The sequence below is a fragment of the Lolium perenne genome, chromosome 6 (genome assembly GCF_019359855.2).
Source record: "Lolium perenne isolate Kyuss_39 chromosome 6, Kyuss_2.0, whole genome shotgun sequence".
In the NCBI taxonomy this organism is placed as follows: domain Eukaryota; kingdom Viridiplantae; phylum Streptophyta; class Magnoliopsida; order Poales; family Poaceae; genus Lolium; species Lolium perenne.
Genome location: NC_067249.2, coordinates 174,881,814 through 174,897,125, shown reverse-complemented (window position 1 = coordinate 174,897,125; position 15,312 = coordinate 174,881,814). Strand labels below are relative to the sequence as shown.

Genomic DNA, 15,312 nt, shown 5'->3' with positions numbered 1-15,312 from the left:
TGTGTACAGCTCATCCAGGATGGAGATACCAACCGAGACTAAAGGGATTGCGGCAGGTTGTGGCCGGTGTGAGCCTTTTTAGTCCCGGTTGGTGTCACCAACCGGAATTAAAGGAACTAAAGACTTTCTAGATTTTTTTGCTCCCCCCTCCCGTGGATCACTTTTTTTTTAGCTTTGTAAAATACAAAAATTGATAGTAAATTCCTAATTAAAAATCCTTCTAGATGTAGGTAAGTTTGGTGATCTAGTTGTTATGAAAAATAACAAACATGAATTTTCCTTTATTTTGCAAAAAAAAATTGGCAGATGGCAATAACTTTTGCATACAAACTCGAAAAAATGTTCAATATATGAAAATCTACATATGCGAAAATATTTTGGTAAAGGCTGGAGGCCCGATTCGAATGCAACAAAAAGTGCGACATGCTGCTGTTCTAAGATTAGGCACATACATCAGAAATTTAAAAAGTTAAATAGTTACGATACCTATTAGCTCGTATAGCCTTCGGCGAATACAGTTTGAGACAAGGCCACTATTCGATCTTGAGCCAAACTATACGTTGATTGAGGTGTTGGTAGAACCATCATAAGACTTCTTAATATGATTGGATAAGGTATGTTTGTTTTTAAGTTCTCGTTATTTTGTCCCCACACATGCATATGTAGTTATGCACATTATTGTATTCGTTGGTTTCTGTTTATGTCCATCCCTATTTATTTACATGGTTTACATCTTTGTGATCTATAAAAAATTTCGGCACATTACATGATTGTGGTGGAGAATAGTGTTAGCCCTAGTTAATGAATATCCCGTTCGACTTTCCACCTTGATATGTAGTACTCTGTAATGCTCCCTCCATTCCTAAATATAAGTGTAATATCCCAAATTTTTGGAGCTAATCTTTTGTGCTTACTCAATTATTTTGTATAGGCTTTTTGGAATGGTTGGTTAGAGAAGAGGAAAACAAAAAAAAAACGTGTGTAGTAGTGCTTGAGCTCAAGACCTGTTGTTCTAAAACCTGTAGCTTTAACCATCTTAACTCATCGTGTTTCTAGTATAGAACCATCATCTTTTATTTTTTGTGGCCTCTTCAGTACGGGAGGTAGAGAAATCATGGGCTGGGCTGGGCTTTCTGAACGAGAGTCAGACACATTTTGCGGTCGCCCTGCCCTGTATACGAGGTTGTATTGGCCGCCGCCGCCACCGTTTTACCCTAGATTATTTTCTAGCGCTTTTGCCCCAGGCGCCGCCGCTGTGTCCTCCCGTTTGGCAACGTCGCCGCCATCAGTTGTCGCTGCCCCTGCAATACCTGCGAGGCTTTGCCGCTGCTCTTGACGGTTCGTCTTCATCAAGCAGTTTCGTCGGTCGATAGTCAGGCAATCACCTCTGTTTTGGTGTTGGTACTTCCGGTTCGGAATCCTACAATCAACAGTTTATGCCCCGCGGTTGAGGCAAGTTCATGACGGATAGTGAATTTTGCATATCTCTATTCACTCGGTTTTTTATTTAATGTTTATGATCTGATCATGATGCAAATGATAATGATGATGATGACCCATGCATATTATGCATACTGCATACTCATGATGACAATGATGATAAGGTGACCTACTTTGGTGGGCACAATGCGACCTTCATTGATGGGTTGCGACCCACTTTGGAGGCACCCTCCACTAGTTGGAGTGAGTAGATGCCGCCGGGTGTCTACTCAAGCGATACCGGTATCCGCGATGTGATGTGATGAGCATATAGGCATATAGGACATCATAATATGTTCTAATGGATTAATGATGGATTATGATGTGTTGGTGTTCCAATTTATGTAGGGTTTACTATCTGATTGTGAACTTGTTGAGTCTTTGTACTCACCCTTGTTGTTTCTATGTTTTTAGGTAATCCTTGAGGACGTCATGCATGGGGAGTTTTGGGAGTAGTACCTTCACCAACGTCACCTCACGTTTCACACTTGATTCATCTATTTGTTGGAACCCAGAATTGGATAGCTTGAGTCTATTATGTCATTTTTGGTCATGAGTCTTGTGGAAGTTTGTCTCTTAAATTGCTGTTGGTTTTACCCATTGGTTATGGCAACTGGTATTCTGTGCGGATGTTAGTTTCTTTACATGTGTTCGCAGATTTGTTTATGGCCGAACGTGGTGCTAGTTTTGCTGGTGATGTAACTTGCCTTTATATGTACTTGCCCGTTTCCGATGTCTTGAAAAAAACAAAGGAGGCTCTGTCGAATTTTTCCTAAAATGTCTTAGCAATTTCTGCTTGTAACGTATGTAGTAACGTCTCAAGTGCTATTTTAGCTTGGGGTGTTACAGTTGGTATCAGAGCGGGCTTTAGGTCCGTGGTATGTAAATAAAATAAACAAACTTAAAACTTGACACACTGGTGCACAGTAGGATGGGTTGGGTCATGCATTGCATTTACGCTTCTGTGTATTCTTATATTTGGATAAGGTTTATGCCCTTAATTTTTTTGAATGGTTGGCTGATAATTGATAATGTGATGTATAGTTATGCCGCCGAGAGCTAGAGGTCGCGCCCGTGGACGTAATGCCCGTGGTCGTGGAGGCCACAGTAACCATAGCGAGGAATCTGATGTAGAGGTTGAACATAGTCATCATGATGGAGGCAATTCTGGAAATAATGATGGACATGATGGCCAAGAGACTACTTGTGGTGACCCGGCATACCACTGCATGGTGTAGTATGCAAGTGTCAACACCCGGATTTTTAAGTCCAGATGCCTGTCATGCCATACATCGCAATCCCAGGAATATTGTTGTTGCGAGACATAACAGCTGAATATCATAAGTCATCATTCATTACATACCATAGTCGTCTTTACAAATAGGGATCACATGATCCCATAGTACACACAGAGTCGATCTAGGGATCAACATTCACCCAAGTTCATAGTTTCATAGCGGAAGCGTAACGTAGAAGGGACTCTCTAGTCCACAGGCCAACGTCTGACGTCAGAAGGCTCCCTAGTTGTCGTGGGCGTCCTGCGGGTCGTCTTCTTCAAACTGTGGTTCTGCTTCGAAATCTGGCCATTTGAATAGCCAGGGACACAGCCGTGAGTACTTTAAAGTACTCGCAAACTAATACTAAGGTAAGTACTAACAATTCTAGTAAGGGGGTGCTCAGCTCTAGTTTATTTTGCGTAAAGCTAATTTTATTTCACAAACATTTTTTTTGTAAACCACTCTTCATGTGCTAACTAACTCAAGTGGGAACATTAGTGTCATTCCCACAACCAGGTTGTGATTCCAAGTCAAAGTCTCCATTCAAGTTCAAAATCATAAGTCATCCTTCAGCATTCATAGTTTTCGAAAAGTTCTGATGACGGAACAGTATGGCCTTTCCAACTGTCCATAACCGAGGACGCGGCTATTCGAATAGGTTTAACTCTGCAGAGGTTGTACACTTGTGCCACAACAATTGCAATAGCTCGTCAGGTAATCGGCCCTGATTTATCGTACGCAGACGCGAACTACCAATCATAACCTTTCATTTACATACCCTAGTATAGGCACCTCTCCCCATGAGCTTGGCCTCCCGGTGAAGACCAACTGTCAACAGGGAACCGCACAGTGGCTTGGGCCGGACATTCACCTCATCGCGCATCATATCGTATCATCTCAGTTGTTGTGGTAGAGGCAGCTTTCGGCGTAACCCCGATGATGCTTGTTTAGAGGGAACCCATACTAAGACACACAAACTTCCAGTTAAGCCCTACCCAGATTCAGGTATTGTGGGGGTACGGTAAAATTGGAATGGTATCGCATCCGAACCCAACCATCAGTGTTTTTGTAAAATTCACCGAGTCATTCACCGGTCATAATCACCTTCAAAAATCATTCAATGGAATGCATCTTCATCCCAAGGTTTCGAAACTCCTTTAAAAATCTCTCAATAGAATGACTCGTCATTCCAAGGTTTTCGAAATCATTTCAGTTCCCAGTCTCCCACATGGAGTAGCCACTTTCAAATCAGCACTAGCATCTATGCAAGAGGGATGCTAAGTATTTGGTGTGTTTCTAGGCTAAGTTTGATACTCTTGTACTAGTCCAATACTAGCCAAGTGAATCATGAATCAACAAGTACTTCGATAAAACAAAGGTAAATAAAGTTTGTAAGTACAAACTGGAAATTAAGATCATAAGCCTAAAGTAAAATAGGGGAAGGCCTTGCTCATAGAGAGCTTAGCAAGTTGCAAGAGTATTATCTTGCAACCAAAATGGTTTGCCTCAAGCTAGCTGGCATTGGTGGTAGCTTGCTACCTTTACTACTTTAATCACCAGCTTGCACTTTGACCAAAGTTAACTATAAAAGTAACCCATCTAGAAAACAAGTAAGAATTTGTAAAATCAAAAGTTAGGATGGGTTCATATAATAAAAGGTAAGAAACAGGGTGCCTTGCCCCAAGGGGGCGTTGCACCTTGCAAGAATATTAGTTTGCAAACTAAATATCTTAGCTTGCAAACAATATCACCTTGCAAAGGTAATTTCTATCAGTGCTAGCTTGCGTTGGTAATAACTTGCAATACTATCACTTGCTGCTGATTAACTTGCATCGGTATTGGCTTGCCTTGGTATGAAGTGAGGGTCTAAGTTCTCTTCTCCTTTCTCCTTGTTGTAGAAGTCCTCCCCTTCTGATGGTCTGTACTAGCGTCTAAAATACGAATACGGGGTACACGATCATCATACCAAACTTACATACTAACTAATCTCATACAAGTTTCACACAACTTAACTCGTATCACACACTACTATTAAGTGGGTGGAGGTGTTCTTCCTATTTAAGAAAATAATTTTCTCTCATACTAACTTATGTGTTACTTTTAATTACTTAGAGAAATACTTTCCTCTCATATCTTATTAAGATTTAATTTCTCTTATGAACAAAATATGACCTAGGTTGACTAAAGTCAACCTCTTCATACTCATCATTTAAGAAAATGATTTAAATGAGGTTTCATACCTCATACAATTTAATACTAAAAAGGGTAATGATTTAAGGTCACCAAATACTCAATATGAGATTATATAGACCATGGTCCATACCTCATGTTGAAATACTTGAGAACAAGATTTAAATGAGAAGGAAAACCTCTCATAAGATTTAACACATAGTTGTAACTAGGTTAACAACTACCATTGAGGTGATTTCTCATCCTCAACAATTCATTGGCTATTCTAACATCAAGTGTAATTACACCCATTTATTCTATTCACACAAAAACTACACTTAGGGTGCATTGGTTGTGTGGTTTGGAAGGGTAATTTCCTCTCCTTACATGGAAATGATAATTTCCATCTAGGGTTGGAAAAACACTTCTCTCTTATTGAAATCTTCTTAGGATTTAATTTCTCAAACAATCATGCATGAAATCATGTTGACCCAAGTCAACCATTCATCATTATTATTTGAGAAATAGATTTAAATGAGGTAAAATACCTCATACTATTTAATAACACTACAATGATTTAAATCTCTAAGGAATTCATATAAGTGGGTTTGGCCAGGGGTCCAAACATCACATGAATTCCTTTGAGACAAGATTTAAATGAAGCATAAGACTTCATATGAATTACTTAATAGTTTTGGACAATATCCACTAGTTAAACTAGCCATATTATCCATTACTTAAACTAGGGCATGATCATGCAAAGTGACCACACCATTTTATTGCATAAACAATTAGTGTAAGTCAAATGTGAGCTATTGGAGTTGGAATCAACTCAATATCTCTTTTGGTTGATTTTTGAGATTTATTTGAAGTCACAAAACTCCCTGACTTGTTATTTATGTCACATTAATTCTACACAAGATCTGGAAGTGGGACTAGTGGCATTTGGTAGATAATTTCACTAGCTTTCCAACGGTATAAAATTGGTAAAATTTGGCCAAGTAGAATTGGAGATATTTGATTTCTAGCAAGGCACCAGTATTTAAATTTGGGTTTAATTGTTTTTAACAAATTCAAACGAAAAGGGCTGCGCGGGAAACTAAACGGGCCGGCCCAGCTGTGCTCAGAAGGCAGCGGGTCAGCCTGATGGGACCCCACGCGTCAGTGGGTTTTAAAACCCGAACCGGTACGCAGCGATATGAACCATTGGATTAAAAGAGAATCGGACGGTGGCGGAGCGTCACCTTCCGCGACGGTGAGCAAACCCTGGCGCGGCAGAGGGGGTCGTCGGCGGCTGGTCGGAGGCTCGGCGAGGGTTGGCGATGCGGGCGAACGACGTTGTCGAGGACGAGGAAGCGAGAGGCGCAGACGGCGGCTCGAATGGTGGCTGGAGCTTCTCCTCCGTCGAGCTGCTGCGGCGGCGGTCCCCGGTGAAATTCCGGCGGTGGAGTGGACAATGTGGAGGAGCAAGGGCTAGAGGAGGTCGACGAGAGGTAGGGGAGCAGATGATGTGAAGGAAGAAGGGCGGGGAGCTCTATTTATAGGAGGGCGAGGAGGCCGACGGGGCAGTGGTGGTGGCGACATGCGCGCGGCGTTGCCGGCGATGGAGAGGGGTAGGAGGGAGCAGGGTGAGGTAGGTGGCGTCCAGGCGGTGCTAAGAGGCTAGACGGCGAGGTGGGGGACGGTCTGGTGGCGACGCATTGCGTCCAGGTCTGCGGCGGCGTTCGCGGGAAAATGGCGACGGTGTCGACGGCTACGGCGCTTGCGCGGGGCACGGCGCGTGTACGGCGGGTTCTGGTCGCGGCGGCGAAGCTCGTCGTGCGCCGAGGGGGTCCAGGGGAGGTGTGCTGCGGCGGCGAGGCGACTCGTGGCCAGGGCATGTCCACGGGCGCGCGCCCGACGTCCTCGGCATGGCCCTGGGCGCTCTGGGCACGACATGTGCCAGCCCTCGAGTCTTCCTCTCCGGCACTGGTGGGGCGCGGCAGCGTCCGGGAGGTGGGGTGGCGCTCCAGGGACATGGTGGGCACGGTTTGGTGAGGAAGGAGAGAAGAAGAGGGGGAACATGGCCGGCATGGCATGGCTATGCCATGCTTGGCTAGCTCCTCTAGGGTTTCTGTGGGTGGTGAGGCAGAGAGGGGACCAGGGGACAGGGTAGAGAGGTTTAGGGACTTAGGGTTGGGTGTAGGACACTATTTGAAATAGTGGCAAATAGTTCCCTATTTGCATTTCACAAATTTTGTCCAAATTTGATTTAGTTCAAGAGGTTGACTAATTTTGAAAAGGGTGCAATTGGTTTGATCCTAAATGACCAGAGGCAAAGAGAGGTGGTGGTGGAATTTAGAAATTCAAAATCTAGCAAAATCCCTAAGTGGGAGATTGTTCCACTTAATTAAAAGTGCCAACTTTGGAGGGGCATAACAATTGATCAAAGATGATTTTGGCCAGGGGGTCTTTACCAAAGTTGCTCTCCTTGATGTCCTCTTGGATGACATGCAAAGAGTTGGGAAAGTTCAGTTTGAAAAACTTGGAATAGAGAGGCTCAAAGTAGTGACCAGAATAATAATGGCAGAATTGACCATTATTGCATGTGATCCCCAAATGAGTTTGAAATTGATTTGAATTGGGTTTCTTGGATTCCAAAAGTTGTAATAAATGTTTAGTAACATTATTCAACTAATGGTGAAGGCCAAAATGGGTTAGGGTCAAAATTTAGAAAAATGGCATAAGCCATATGTGAGGGTTTTGTGATTTTTCCACCTTTATTCTTTTATTTTTCTTTGCTTCAATTTGACCAGAGGGGGGTTTGTTTGATGCTAGAAGAAGTTGGATGCAAGGTTCCAACCATTTTGAGGCAAGGTTGGTGCCTAGGTCAAGATTGGATAAATTGGCCCTAAGTATAGGTGAGGGAAGAAAATGGAATTATCCCACTATTGGATTTCTTTCCATCTGATTGGACTTGTCTTGATTCTAAAGTCATTCCTATTAGTTTAGAAACATTTTCAAACCATTGAAACCATTTCAAATGGTCTTGCTCCAAGATTTGTAAAATTGGCCAAAACACATAAGAGGTGACAAGTCAAGTTTTTCTTATTTTTGTAAGATGCTCCCCTTGCTTTACTTGAGCAAGGGTGAGGGTCAAATTAGGGTTAGCGTGGGTTCAGAGATGGTTTCACCCATTTTGGTAAAGGTAGAAGTGCATAGGACAAGAATTTGTGAAAATGGCTAGGGGTCACATATGCCTCTATGCATATGTGGCACTTGATTTTTAAATTGGGCTAGGCTTGACCCAAAAGATGTGTATTGAGAGTTTGAAAAGGTAAATAGGAGTGATCCAACCATTCAACTTCAGGTCTAGGGTCAAGATCCTCAATTTCATAAATTTGATATTTTGCTCTCATATGCCTCTATGGCATTATTACTCTCTTTTTGAAAACCTTGTGTTCCACTTAGGATTGTGTTGGAAAAGTACTAGATAAGGTTTAAGAGGTCTTTCCAATTCTCTACATAAAGTAGAAAGGCCTAGGGAAAGTTTTACAAAATAGCCATAGGCATATATGCCTCCATTCTTAAATAAGATTTTTCCTTTTTATTTTATTCTTCCAAGATTGAGGACAAGAGGGGTGAGGTTTAGGGTTTAGTAATTTCTGCAATGGTTCACCACCATTTAGCAAAAGAAAAGGGGTAGGGTTTCAGATTCACATATTAGGGCTATAGGCCCACATATGGTTTTTTTCCTTTATTCAGGGTTTCTCAAAATAGATCAAAGGAGTTTTGAAAAGGTTAAGGCTTAGGGTTCTTCTTATTTGATTTCTTTCTCTTTTTGTTTTTATTTGGTTTGTGATCTTTACTTGATCACTCTAGGGTTTTAGGGTGGGTCACATAAGCATACTAACACTCATCAAGGCAAGAACACAAGTAATAGATAGGAGCAATAAGCCTAATACCTTATATAAGAAAAGTTTTTGTTGGTTCTCATTTTTGGAAAAAGTAAATTCCTTTTTGCTTTGTTTTGAAATTTGGGGTGTTACAAACCCTTCCCCCTTAAACAAATCTCGTCCCGAGATTTTAAGAGGAGTTAGGTTCCTAGGAGAGATTGGGCGGTTTGATTTAGTAGGAAACATACTTGTCATGTTCCGAGATGCTTCTTGTGCTTCGGCGGTCTTCAGGTGGTAGTAGCGACCGGTGCGGTTGTTCGGGTAGTTTGGAGCAAACTTTCTTCTAGTTGCGATATGGTGCTGCTTGTGCGGTGCAGAGGGGTTGGCGGCGATCTTGGCAAGCTTCTTGCGGCATTCATTGGAGAAATGACCCACAGTTCCACATTCATAGCAGGTTACCGTTGACTTGTTTGTTTGTGCGATGGGTACAGCATTGCTTCCAGTCCTGGGGGCATTATTGGCGGCTTTCACCGGGCACTTACTAGAGTAGTGACCAGTAGCACCGCATGCGTAGCAGGTCACATTGGACTTGGCTCTGGGGGCATGGTGGAGTACTGGGATGAGCCGTTCTAGTGATGCTATCTTCACGCGGAGGCGGGCAATGAGGTAGTCCTTCTTGGCGTGTTGGTGGCGAAGTGCCTTGCGCTCCATTGCAAGGATGCTGATGGCTTCAGTCATCCTGGCGTGCTCAGGGTGTATCTGCTTGGCTTGGGCACGGGAGTTGTTGCGGGTAGGAGGGGCCATCTGATCATCGAAGTAGATAATAAGGTAAGAGGGAAACTTCTATGGTTTGTTTGAGTTAAAATTCAAGAATCGAAAACTTGAAAACTTGAGGAGTGTTGAGGGGGTAAAAACCAGCAACACTTTTTCATTCATACCAAACATCACACATTACAAACCTAACACACCGTTGGTTTGAAGAACCATTCATTCGTTCTACGATACAAGGGGATCCTGATACAAATCACACCTACTTAAGTGCTGGAGTGATACTATTCTCTCGGGTGGACTCTTCTTCTTCACGGTTGAGGTGCCTGGCGTGAGGCGAGGGCGTTGTCCAAATCCCTGCAGGTTTTGTACTGCCTGAAGTCCTGAGGTGCTTCGTAGGGGTTCATCCTTGGTTGCGGTGGGGGCATGGTCATTGGTTCTCCCCAGGGGTCATGTCTTGGGTAGTAGATGAAGCGAGTGTTCTTGATCTTGTCCTTATTTTGTCCACACAGACGAAAAATTGCTTCTTGCATCGCTTCTGCTAGTCCTTCCTTCCAAGTGTTTCCTGTTACAGCAATCCAAATGGTTTCCCATACCGGGGCATCAAGCTTTCTTCGTAGATCAGTAGAAACGTCCCACTGAGGCGGTTCTCCTGACTTAGCTTTGAGTGGCATTCCGAAAAACTTGGGGTACGGGTGCCCTAGATAATCCACTAGTTGCTTCAACTCTTTTTCGAACTTGAGGTCGCCTTCGGGACCAAGCTGATAGGACTCCCATTGGTACGTCATCTGGGAGCAAAGAGGAGTAAATTAGAGAAGTAGTCAAGTGTGCAAATTTTTGGTGTAAGTTTGCAAAGGAAGTAGAGATTGCTCATTTTTTTTTTTTTTTTTTTTTTTTTTTGAAAAAGGATTTCAAGGATAAGAGTAAGAACCAGTTTTCCCAAATATTCACTTCATTGGTTTTTGAAACTAAGTTTTTCAGACGTCCATTCTAACTAGGGTCTCCTAAGGTCAAACAATGGCTCTGATACCAACTTGTCAACACCCGGATTTTTAAGTCCGTATGCTGTCATGCCATACATCGCAATCCTGTGAATATTGTTGTTGCGAGACATAACAGCTGAATATCATAAGTCATCATTCATTACATACCATAGTCGTCTTTACAAATAGGGATCACATGATCCCATAGTACACACAGAGTCGATCTAGGGATCAACATTCACCCAAGTTCATAGTTTCATAGCGGAAGCGTAACGTAGAAGGGACTCTCTAGTCCACAGGCCAACGTCTGACGTCAGAAGGCTCCCTAGTTGTCGTGGGCGTCCTGCGGGTCGTCTTCTTCAAACTGTGGTTCTGCTTCGAAATCTGGCCATTTGAATAGCCAGGGACACAGCCGTGAGTACTTTAAAGTACTCGCAAACTAATACTAAGGTAAGTACTAACAATTCTAGTAAGGGGGTGCTCAGCTCTAGTTTATTTTGCGTAAAGCTAATTTTATTTCACAAACATTTTTTTTGTAAACCACTCTTCATGTGCTAACTAACTCAAGTGGGAACATTAGTGTCATTCCCACAACCAGGTTGTGATTCCAAGTCAAAGTCTCCATTCAAGTTCAAAATCATAAGTCATCCTTCAGCATTCATAGTTTTCGAAAAGTTCTGATGACGGAACAGTATGGCCTTTCCAACTGTCCATAACCGAGGACGCGGCTATTCGAATAGGTTTAACTCTGCAGAGGTTGTACACTTGTGCCACAACAATTGCAATAGCTCGTCAGGGGTAACTGGCCCTGATTTATCGTACGCAGTACGCGAACTACCAATCATAACCTTTCATTTACATACCCTAGTATAGGCACCTCTCCCCATGAGCTTGGCCTCCCAGTGAAGACCAACTGTCAACCTGGGAACTGCACAGGGCTTGGGCCGGACATTCACCTCATCGCGCATCATATCGTATCATCTCAGTTGTTGTGGTAGAGGCAGCTTTCGGCGTAACCCCGATGATGCTTGTTTAGAGGGAACCCATACTAAGACACACAAACTTCCAGTTAAGCCCTACCCAGATTCAGGTATTGTGGGGGTACGGTAAAATTGGAATGGTATCGCATCCGAACCCAACCATCAGTGTTTTTGTAAAATTCACCGAGTCATTCACCGGTCATAATCACCTTCAAAAATCATTCAATGGAATGCATCTTCATCCCAAGGTTTCGAAACTCCTTTAAAAATCTCTCAATAGAATGACTCGTCATTCCAAGGTTTTCGAAATCATTTCAGTTCCCAGTCTCCCACATGGAGTAGCCACTTTCAAATCAGCACTAGCATCTATGCAAGAGGGATGCTAAGTATTTGGTGTGTTTCTAGGCTAAGTTTGATACTCTTGTACTAGTCCAATACTAGCCAAGTGAATCATGAATCAACAAGTACTTCGATAAAACAAAGGTAAATAAAGTTTGTAAGTACAAACTGGAAATTAAGATCATAAGCCTAAAGTAAAATAGGGGAAGGCCTTGCTCATAGAGAGCTTAGCAAGTTGCAAGAGTATTATCTTGCAACCAAAATGGTTTGCCTCAAGCTAGCTGGCATTGGTGGTAGCTTGCTACCTTTACTACTTTAATCACCAGCTTGCACTTTGACCAAAGTTAACTATAAAAGTAACCCATCTAGAAAACAAGTAAGAATTTGTAAAATCAAAAGTTAGGATGGGTTCATATAATAAAAGGTAAGAAACAGGGTGCCTTGCCCCAAGGGGGCGTTGCACCTTGCAAGAATATTAGTTTGCAAACTAAATATCTTAGCTTGCAAACAATATCGCCTTGCAAAGGTAATTTCTATCAGTGCTAGCTTGCGTTGGTAATAACTTGCAATACTATCAGCTTGCTACAGATTAACTTGCATCGGTATTGGCTTGCCTTGGTATGAAGTGAGGGTCTAAGTTCTCTTCTCCTTTCTCCTTGTTGTAGAAGTCCTCCCCTTCCTGATGGTCTCCGGTACTAGCGTCTAAAATACGAATACGGGGTACACGATCATCATACCAAACTTACATACTAACTAATCTCATACAAGTTTCACACAACTTAACTCGTATCACACACTACTATTAAGTGGGTGGAGGTGTTCTTCCTATTTAAGAAAATAATTTTCTCTCATACTAACTTATGTGTTACTTTTAATTACTTAGAGAAATACTTTCCTCTCATATCTTATTAAGATTTAATTTCTCTTATGAACAAAATATGACCTAGGTTGACTAAAGTCAACCTCTTCATACTCATCATTTAAGAAAATGATTTAAATGAGGTTTCATACCTCATACAATTTAATACTAAAAAGGGTAATGATTTAAGGTCACCAAATACTCAATATGAGATTATATAGACCATGGTCCATACCTCATGTTGAAATACTTGAGAACAAGATTTAAATGAGAAGGAAAACCTCTCATAAGATTTAACACATAGTTGTAACTAGGTTAACAACTACCATTGAGGTGATTTCTCATCCTCAACAATTCATTGGCTATTCTAACATCAAGTGTAATTACACCCATTTATTCTATTCACACAAAAACTACACTTAGGGTGCATTGGTTGTGTGGTTTGGAAGGGTAATTTCCTCTCCTTACATGGAAATGATAATTTCCATCTAGGGTTGGGAAAACACTTCTCTCTTATTGAAATCTTCTTAGGATTTAATTTCTCAAACAATCATGCATGAAATCATGTTGACCCAAGTCAACCATTCATCATTATTATTTGAGAAATAGATTTAAATGAGGTAAAATACCTCATACTATTTAATAACACTACAATGATTTAAATCTCTAAGGAATTCATATAAGTGGGTTTGGCCAGGGGTCCAAACATCACATGAATTCCTTTGAGACAAGATTTAAATGAAGCATAAGACTTCATATGAATTACTTAATAGTTTTGGACAATATCCACTAGTTAAACTAGCCATATTATCCATTACTTAAACTAGGGCATGATCATGCAAAGTGACCACACCATTTTATTGCATAAACAATTAGTGTAAGTCAAATGTGAGCTATTGGAGTTGGAATCAACTCAATATCTCTTTTGGTTGATTTTTGAGATTTATTTGAAGTCACAAAACTCCCTGACTTGTTATTTATGTCACATTAATTCTACACAAGATCTGGAAGTGGGACTAGTGGCATTTGGTAGATAATTTCACTAGCTTTCCAACGGTATAAAATTGGTAAAATTTGGCCAAGTAGAATTGGAGATATTTGATTTCTAGCAAGGCACCAGTATTTAAATTTGGGTTTAATTGTTTTTAACAAATTCAAACGAAAAGGGCTGCGCGGGAAACTAAACGGGCCGGCCCAGCTGTGCTCCAGTGCGCAGCGGGCCGCCTGACAGCGGACCCCACGCGTCAGTGGGTTTTAAAACCCGAACCGGTACGCAGCGATATGAACCATTGGATTAAAAGAGAATCGGACGGTGGCGGAGCGTCACCTTCCGCGACGGTGAGCAAACCCTGGCGCGGCAGAGGGGGTCGTCGGCGGCTGGTCGGAGGCTCGGCGAGGGTTGGCGATGCGGGCGAACGACGTTGTCGAGGACGAGGAAGCAGAGGGCGCAGACGGCGGCTCGAATGGTGGCCTGGAGCTTCTCCTCCGTCGAGCTGCTGCGGCGGCGGTCCCCGGTGAAATTCCGGCGGTGGAGTGGACAATGTGGAGGAGCAAGGGCTAGAGGAGGTCGACGAGAGGTAGGGGAGCAGATGATGTGAAGGAAGAAGGGGCGGGGGAGCTCTATTTATAGGAGGGCGAGGAGGCCGGCGGGGCAGTGGTGGTGGCGACATGCGCGCGGCGTTGCCGGCGATGGAGAGGGGTAGGAGGGAGCAGGGTGAGGTAGGTGGCGTCCAGGCGGTGCTAAGAGGCTAGACGGCGAGGTGGGGGACGGTCTGGTGGCGACGCATTGCGTCCAGGTCTGCGGCGGCGTTCGCGGGAAAATGGCGACGGTGTCGACGGCTACGGCGCTTGCGCGGGGCACGGCGCGTGTCTGGCGGGTTCTGGTCGCGGCGGCGAAGCTCGTCGTGCAGCGAGGGGGTCCAGGGGAGGTGTGCTGCGGCGAGGCGACTCGTGGCCAGGGCATGTCCACGGGCGCGCGCACGACGTCCTCGGCATGGCCCTGGGCGCTCTGGGCACGACATGTGCCAGCCCTAGAGACTTCCTCTCCGGCAATGGTGGGGCTAGGCAGCTTCAGGGAGGTGAGGTGGAGCTCCAGGACATGGTGGGCACGGCTGGTGAGGAAGGAGAGAAGAAGAGGGGGAACATGGCCGGCATGGCATGGCTATGCCATGCTTGGCTAGCTCCTCTAGGGTTTCTGTGGGTGGTGAGGCAGAGAGGGGACCAGGGGACAGGGTAGAGAGGTTTAGGGACTTAGGGTTGGGTGTAGGACACTATTTGAAATAGTGGCAAATAGTTCCCTATTTGCATTTCACAAATTTTGTCCAAATTTGATTTAGTTCAAGAGGTTGACTAATTTTGAAAAGGGTGCAATTGGTTTGATCCTAAATGACCAGAGGCAAAGAGAGGTGGTGGTGGAATTTAGAAATTCAAAATCTAGCAAAATCCCTAAGTGGGAGATTGTTCCACTTAATTAAAAGTGCCAACTTTGGAGGGGCATAACAATTGATCAAAGATGATTTTGGCCAGGGGGTCTTTACCAAAGTTGCTCTCCTTGATGTCCTCTTGGATGACATGCAAAGAGTT

The 15,312-nt window shown here is 43.4% G+C and overlaps 1 long non-coding RNA gene across 1 annotated transcript; it reads left to right on the top strand.

Annotated features, from left to right (window-relative positions):
* Positions 1–1,160: 1,160 nt before the first annotated feature.
* LOC139832096 (uncharacterized) lies at positions 1,161–2,193 on the top strand. Its single transcript, XR_011746651.1, has 2 exons — positions 1,161–1,452; positions 1,894–2,193. It is a non-coding gene; the product is annotated as an uncharacterized lncRNA (long non-coding RNA).
* Positions 2,194–15,312: the final 13,119 nt, after the last annotated feature.